Source organism: Leuciscus leuciscus (genome assembly GCF_965113295.1).
Source record: "Leuciscus leuciscus genome assembly, chromosome: 2".
NCBI classification, from domain to species: domain Eukaryota; kingdom Metazoa; phylum Chordata; class Actinopteri; order Cypriniformes; family Leuciscidae; genus Leuciscus; species Leuciscus leuciscus.
In genome coordinates this window covers 17,913,992-17,920,278 of record NC_138726.1, presented here as the reverse complement: position 1 = coordinate 17,920,278, position 6,287 = coordinate 17,913,992, and the positions used below count along the sequence as shown (strand labels likewise).

Here is a 6,287-nt window from a genome sequence, read left to right as displayed (position 1 = left end):
GTCGTAGTGTTATCCTTGTAGGTTTCCACTAAATGAAGCCTTAGCTTGACACTTTGTCCACTCCCTTCGTCGGAATCCACATCAATAAATCCACAGAACCACTCGTGAAAAAACGTATCCGTTTACTCAGTTAGCATCAAAAACATCAGCACAGGAATATTACATAAAATAAAAATGATTAATTAACGACAAAAAAGGGGAGAGAGAGAAAAGGTCAAAAAACTATATGGCTCCACTCTCTGCTTGCCTGACTGTTCACTCCGAAACATTTACAATACTCGCGAGAGTATTCCAAGCAATTAAAGGTACATGCAATTTAGGTAAAAATGCGATAACAGTCCTCTATTCCCAAAATATCACCAATGTAATATAAATGCACTCTAAATTATCCATACCCATATTAGATCATTACAAAATTAACTCCTTGCATTACTGTAAATATTAACTGCATCAACCTGTAAATACTGTAAATATTCCCTTCAATTTCTTCCACATAAATGAATCATGTAAATTACAATTTAACGCATAAATTAAAATTATTTATCAGTTAACTGCATTTAGGCTCCTACAATCCTATTGCGTGCAGTGAGATTTTCAAATGCATGCTTGGTGCCGCCCCTCGAGTGTCACGGTTCATAAATCCTATGCCTCTTTCTTGTCTCCTGTTTCTGTTGTTGTGTGTGTGTGTGCTGATTGTGTGGGCGTGCCGGCTGATTAACGCTCATCAGCGATCCAGCTCATCACTCCCGTCACCAGCTGCAGCTCATCTCATCACCTATATATACTCACTCATTTCTCATCTCCTTTGTCAGATCGTTGTTTGTGAGTCCCGGTTGTGTTGATCCCGTCTTCGTTCCAGTCTTGTGCCTTCTTCGTTTCCTGTTCGTGTTCCTGTGGATTTCATGCTTCCTGCTCAGCTACTGTTCGGACGCTCTTGCTTACTGCTCCGCGCTTTGCTCTATCGCTTTTATATTTTATCTTCTATACTTTTATAATTTTAGCTCCTTTTATCACCTAATTTTAACTTCAGCAAATCAGCACAGAGCTCAAACGACAAAGTTTGGATTACTACAAAAACGCAGAATTCTTCTACCCGACCAGCTTACATTCCGGGGAAAGGAAAACACAACTGCCTACAAGGATAAGAGAGAAAATGCCTCTTCTGGAATCTACTTGCTGCACTAACTGCCACAGACTTTTACAAAGGATTGCAGTTCTTGAAACAAAGTTATTTACGGGACCACCAAACCAGACGGAACACACAACAGAGCTTCGTCATGGACGCCCTCAGCATATAGCCGGTGAGTCCCATGAAACTAGTGCTCCTCGACAGGTAGAGAAACAAGCCGATCGACTTACAAATCGATGGCACAAACAGGGAGCGAGACCCAAAGACACTCGAGACATCAGATTGTCACGAGCCCCACATATTGCCGCAGTAGCATCCTCTACCCCAGATACAGCTCTGACAAAGATTGCAAACACTGGTCTCCTACCAACACCTATACATCTTGAGAACAGATTTGAAGTACTAATGAATGTAAATGAGGAATCCCCAAACATGATGAATGTGATCGAACACAGACTGTATCAGCCAGTAGCTAACACTGATGCTAACTGGCGCTCAAGGTCGAGCAGACAGCGGCACTCTGCTCAGAGCGCAGCCGAGCCCAGGACTCTGATAGTGGGGGACTCCATAATCAGAAACATTAGCAGCAGGGATACAACTACATGCTGCCTTCCACAAGCAACAACTTCTGATATAAACAGGGAACTTCAGAACATTCTAATGAAACATAAGACTGCAAATCGACTCATCATTCATGTGGGGAAGAATGACATTCATAAAGAGCAGTCAGAACTCCTTAACCCTTTCGCACGTACGTTCTAAAATAGTCAGACTGGCAGCCTGGCGTGAGTTTTTTTCTGCGACCGTTATTTTGCAATCAATCGCGTTCTAATTTCCATGGAGACGCATGAACCTTGTCACGTGACATTCCGCAGTCACAATGGCGCACACGATGGATAACCGTCTGCAGGTGAGTAGTTTGAATGTTTCGCTTTATTTTTTATTCAAAACCTCTCAAATTATTTGTTTGCGTGTACCGAATATGGCTGATATGGTTATGTTTATGTTTCCCCCCCCCCACTGCTTTGAATTTCGCTTGCACATGGTACTTTGCATCTCCCTCACAACAGCCGCGTGACAATCGGTGAGTAACGTTAGGCTATATTGGAGTTTTTAATTGTATTCTGAAGCATCTAGAGTTATTTACAAGCATGCAATAAATATGAATAAAGAACGTAAAACGGACAGTGCTCAATAATGTGGTCGTTCACGTCATTACGGTTTGTTTGTCAGTCAACGCGCTGTTTTGCACATTGCAAATAAATATGTTCAGTAATCCGTGCATTCAGGAGGTAAAGTCGGGGTTCAGTTGAATTGATACGTTAGTAACATGAATACCAAAGCACATATTTGACGGTAAACCCTTTACATCGATTTTCTTGTTTGTTTTAGTTAATATTGTTACTTAGTTTTATATCTCTCAATAGCAAAGCAGAGAAAAGCTACATGGTATGACATTGTTAAATTATATTTTCCTATATACAAAACATTTGAGCAAGCTGTGTGACCATATATGTATATATATGTATATATATATATATATATATATATATATATATATATATTTTTTTTTGTATTATTATTAGCTTGCTCAAATGTTTGTTGGAAATATAATTTAAAGGGATAGTTCACTTTAAAAATGAAAATTCTGTTATCATATACTCACCCTCAAGTTGTTTCAAACCTGCATGAATTTCTTTCTTCTGCATGTCAGTAACCAAAGAGTTAACTGGAGCCATTGACTTCCATAGTAGGCAAAAATATATACTATGGACTATGGAAGTCAATGGCTCCAGTTAACTGTCTGGTTATTGACATTCTTCAAAATATCTTCTTTTGTGTTCAGCAGAAGAAAGAAATTCATACAGGTTTGAAACAACTTGAGGGTGAGTATATGATAACAGAATTTTCATTTTAAAGTGAACTATCCCTTTAACGATGTCATACCATGTAGCTTTTCTCTGCTTTGCTAGTGAAAGATATGTATAGTATAAGTATTATTCATACAATTCAAACGTATGACATTTGTTAAAAAGAAATCACAAAATGTACACATTTCATGTATGTTTACTAAATCTATTTTAATGTAAGTTCAATTTTTTTGTTTAATACAATACGTTTATACTTACTAATATAATTACAAAACAGATAACAAATATATTTACAATGAATAACAATCAAAACAGTATCATCATAAACAAACAAACAAAAAATCTATAAATGTGCTCTGACTTTTGATAAAAAAAAAACATTTTTAAACAAACTATTATACATACCTTAATACTTAATATAATTACAATAAATAATAATTAAAATAATATCATCATAAATTAATTAATATACTCTGACTTTTTACATGCTTAATAATTCTTCAGTGTGTGGTACTCCTCAAAACATGGGACAGCACACAAGGGAGTGTTGCATGGCACACACATGTGCTTGGTGAGGCGCCTCTGCTTGCCCTTGCGTGTGCTGGAGAGGCAGACCTTGCAGTGACGCCTGGTCGGGCTGCCCTGGGAAGTGGTCTGAGGGACTTCAGATGGGAAATGCCTAGCTGTAAGGCGCAGAGAAGTGTCCAAGGCAGGACGCCCTCCTTTAGCTGGACACCGCAATGTGCTGTACTCCTCCAGCAGCCCTCTCATCAGGTTCGTTCTGAATTGTAGTACTCATAGTAGAGCACATCAATAGGGAGTGAGGAGAATAGAATAGTATGTGACAGTGTGGTCTGTTTATTATTGTGAATTTGTTAACACTTTAGATTACATTAATTAAAAATGTTATCACATTTTATCTTGTTTATATTTATTATTAGATGATTTGTATCCATTTCTCACCAGTAATTTGCCGATAGACGATGTGGCTGTTGAGTAAAACAGTGTCAAGTACATGAAAAAAGATTTTCTTGTACCACTTGGTAGACTTTCTGGCGCATTCATGAAAACCAGTCATCATATCAGCTTTGTCAACTGCCCCCATCTTTTTGTTGTACTCGAGCACACAGACTGGCTTCATCCTTGGCTGCCCAGTGACGTGATCCAGCTTCCCTGTTGCTGCCATACCAGTTGGGTGGACTGTGGTAAGGACATGGACATCCCTCTTGTCATGCCATTTTACTGCCAGCTGTGACCCATTCTCTTCGAATTCCACCTCACCTTTTTTCATCTTACAGGTGAACTTTGGCATCCCTTTCCTGTTTGCGCGCACAGTCCCACAAGCTCCAGTGCCAAGTGACAAGAGGTGCTGGAAAAGTGTGGGACTACTGTACCAGTTGTCCACATAAAGAACATGACATTTTCTTAGGTAAGGTGCTAGAAGTGTCATCACAACGGACCCAGAAATCCCAAGTCCTGGGTAATGTTGGATGTCAGTGGTAGATCCGGTGTAAATGATCATGTCCTCCACATAACCAGTTAGCACATCACACAAAACAAAAAACTTGACCCCAAATCTGTGCCGTTTGGAAGGAATGAACTGACGAAATGCCAGCCTGCCTTTCCACTTCATCAGCGACTCATCCACACACAGATCCCTGTATGGCACAAAAATGCGACGAAAGGAGGAGGTGAGAGCAGTGAAAATGTTTCTGATTTTTTTCAGCGGGTCGTTGGAAACTGCTGTCGCATTGTTTGCGAAGTGAAGACAGCGGAGGAGCAGAAGGAAGCGATCCTGTGAGAACAAAGACCTAAAAAATGGGGTCAAGAGCATGGGGTCTGTGCTCCAGTAATCACGAAGTGATGGTTTTTTTATCACCCCCATTAGGAGAACTGACACTAAAAATGTGTACATTTCAGGGATATTTGTTGGAACCCATTTAACCAGCTTTCCTTTTATTTCCCTTTCTTGTAAGTCAGAGGCATAGCGGTTTGTTTCCTCCACAATTTCTCCCATGACATCTTCTGTGAGGAACATTTTAAAACAGTTGACCTCACTGGGTGATTCTGGTGGATTTTGCACACCACAGAGCTGGTTGTCAAAATTGCCTGGGCCAGGAGGATTAAAAAGGTTGGTTGCCTTCCATAACAATGAGTTTACCTCTTCTGCCTCATTTAGGACTGTGTCGTCTCTTCATCTGCAATGTTGTCTAGAGCTTCCAGATTTGGGGGAAGATCTTCATCACTGTCACTCTCTGCCTCGCTGTCAAAAATCTCCTCATCAGAATAAAAAAAAATGTCCTCAATTTCCTCATTTGTCAGTTTTCTTCTTTTATATACATTTTCTGTCATTTTCTCTGAAGTTGGTGAGCTTGATTAAAGTTGTGTCTTTAAATTAGAACAAATGCGAGTGTGAGGTAACGGTGACGTCAGCTCTACATCACTTGTCAGCGGGAAAAAAAAACTTGCAATGCATGACAGTTAAAATCTTTTTTATTTTTTTATACAAAATATTTACAAACTTGTAGTTATTAACATCGTTAACAATATGTAAGGGAACTCCTAATGTGGTTTTAATACTTGGAGAAAAAAAGATCATGTTGATCGGTAAGTTATCACGGGCTATGGGCGCCGCCATTATTTGTTTACAATACTGATGGAGAGTCGGACTCGGAGCCTGCTGGATTTACAACATGCAAGATCATCCATGTCTCCCGAAATATGTGACAGTAACCCCCGCTTCACTGCATCTCACGCGCTGCTCCTTCTCCTGGTGTGAATGCACTCATTTAACATGCACGCACGCCGGAAAAAATACGCGCTGCTCACGAGTCTGACACTTGCTGTGTGAAACGGCCGTTTTATCTACAAGGTGTGTTTGACTCGAATAAATATTAATGTTACATCATGTTTAAAAGGTTATTTTGCTGTTATAAATATTAGTGTGCATTAATAAACTATATATTTGTTATTGTGTAATGTAATTTAAAGTGAATGAAACCTAAAATAAACATTAAAATACACTGAACAGTTGTGATAATGATGAGAGCTGAGAAGGTCCGTCTCTGGCTCAGTGCCAGTCAAAGCGGGAAAGCAGTGAAAGCAAAAGTTTGAAATTTTGAATTTAGCAGTTGATCACGTCATTCACTGAACGTTCTAATCACACCGGTGTGATCGTACGCTCCAGGGACCAGCCTAGACTGATCACACCGGTGTGATCGTACGTGTCAAAGGGTTAAGAAGGATTTCAATGAACTTTTTGAAACACTTAAAAAACTGAAAGTTCA

General features: G+C 39.5%; 2 long non-coding RNA genes across 4 annotated transcripts; both read left to right on the top strand.

Moving 5' to 3' along the window:
* Window positions 1-1,872: 1,872 nt before the first annotated feature.
* LOC309486532 lies at window positions 1,873-3,626 on the top strand. The gene is made up of 3 exons (XR_014201583.1): window positions 1,873-2,039; window positions 2,200-2,213; window positions 3,505-3,626. It is a non-coding gene; the product is annotated as an uncharacterized lncRNA (long non-coding RNA).
* Window positions 3,627-3,700: 74 nt separating this feature from the next.
* On the top strand, window positions 3,701-5,942 carry LOC309493429. 3 transcript variants are annotated; one of them, XR_014203923.1, is made up of 3 exons: window positions 3,701-3,774; window positions 4,124-4,205; window positions 4,299-5,176. It is a non-coding gene; the product is annotated as an uncharacterized lncRNA (long non-coding RNA). The 3 variants fall into 3 exon arrangements; XR_014203922.1 differs by lacking the exon at window positions 3,701-3,774 and adding an exon at window positions 5,215-5,942 and having other exon boundaries at window positions 3,801-4,205; window positions 4,299-5,131; XR_014203924.1 differs by lacking the exon at window positions 3,701-3,774 and having other exon boundaries at window positions 3,801-4,205; window positions 4,299-4,429; window positions 4,727-5,176.
* Window positions 5,943-6,287: the final 345 nt, after the last annotated feature.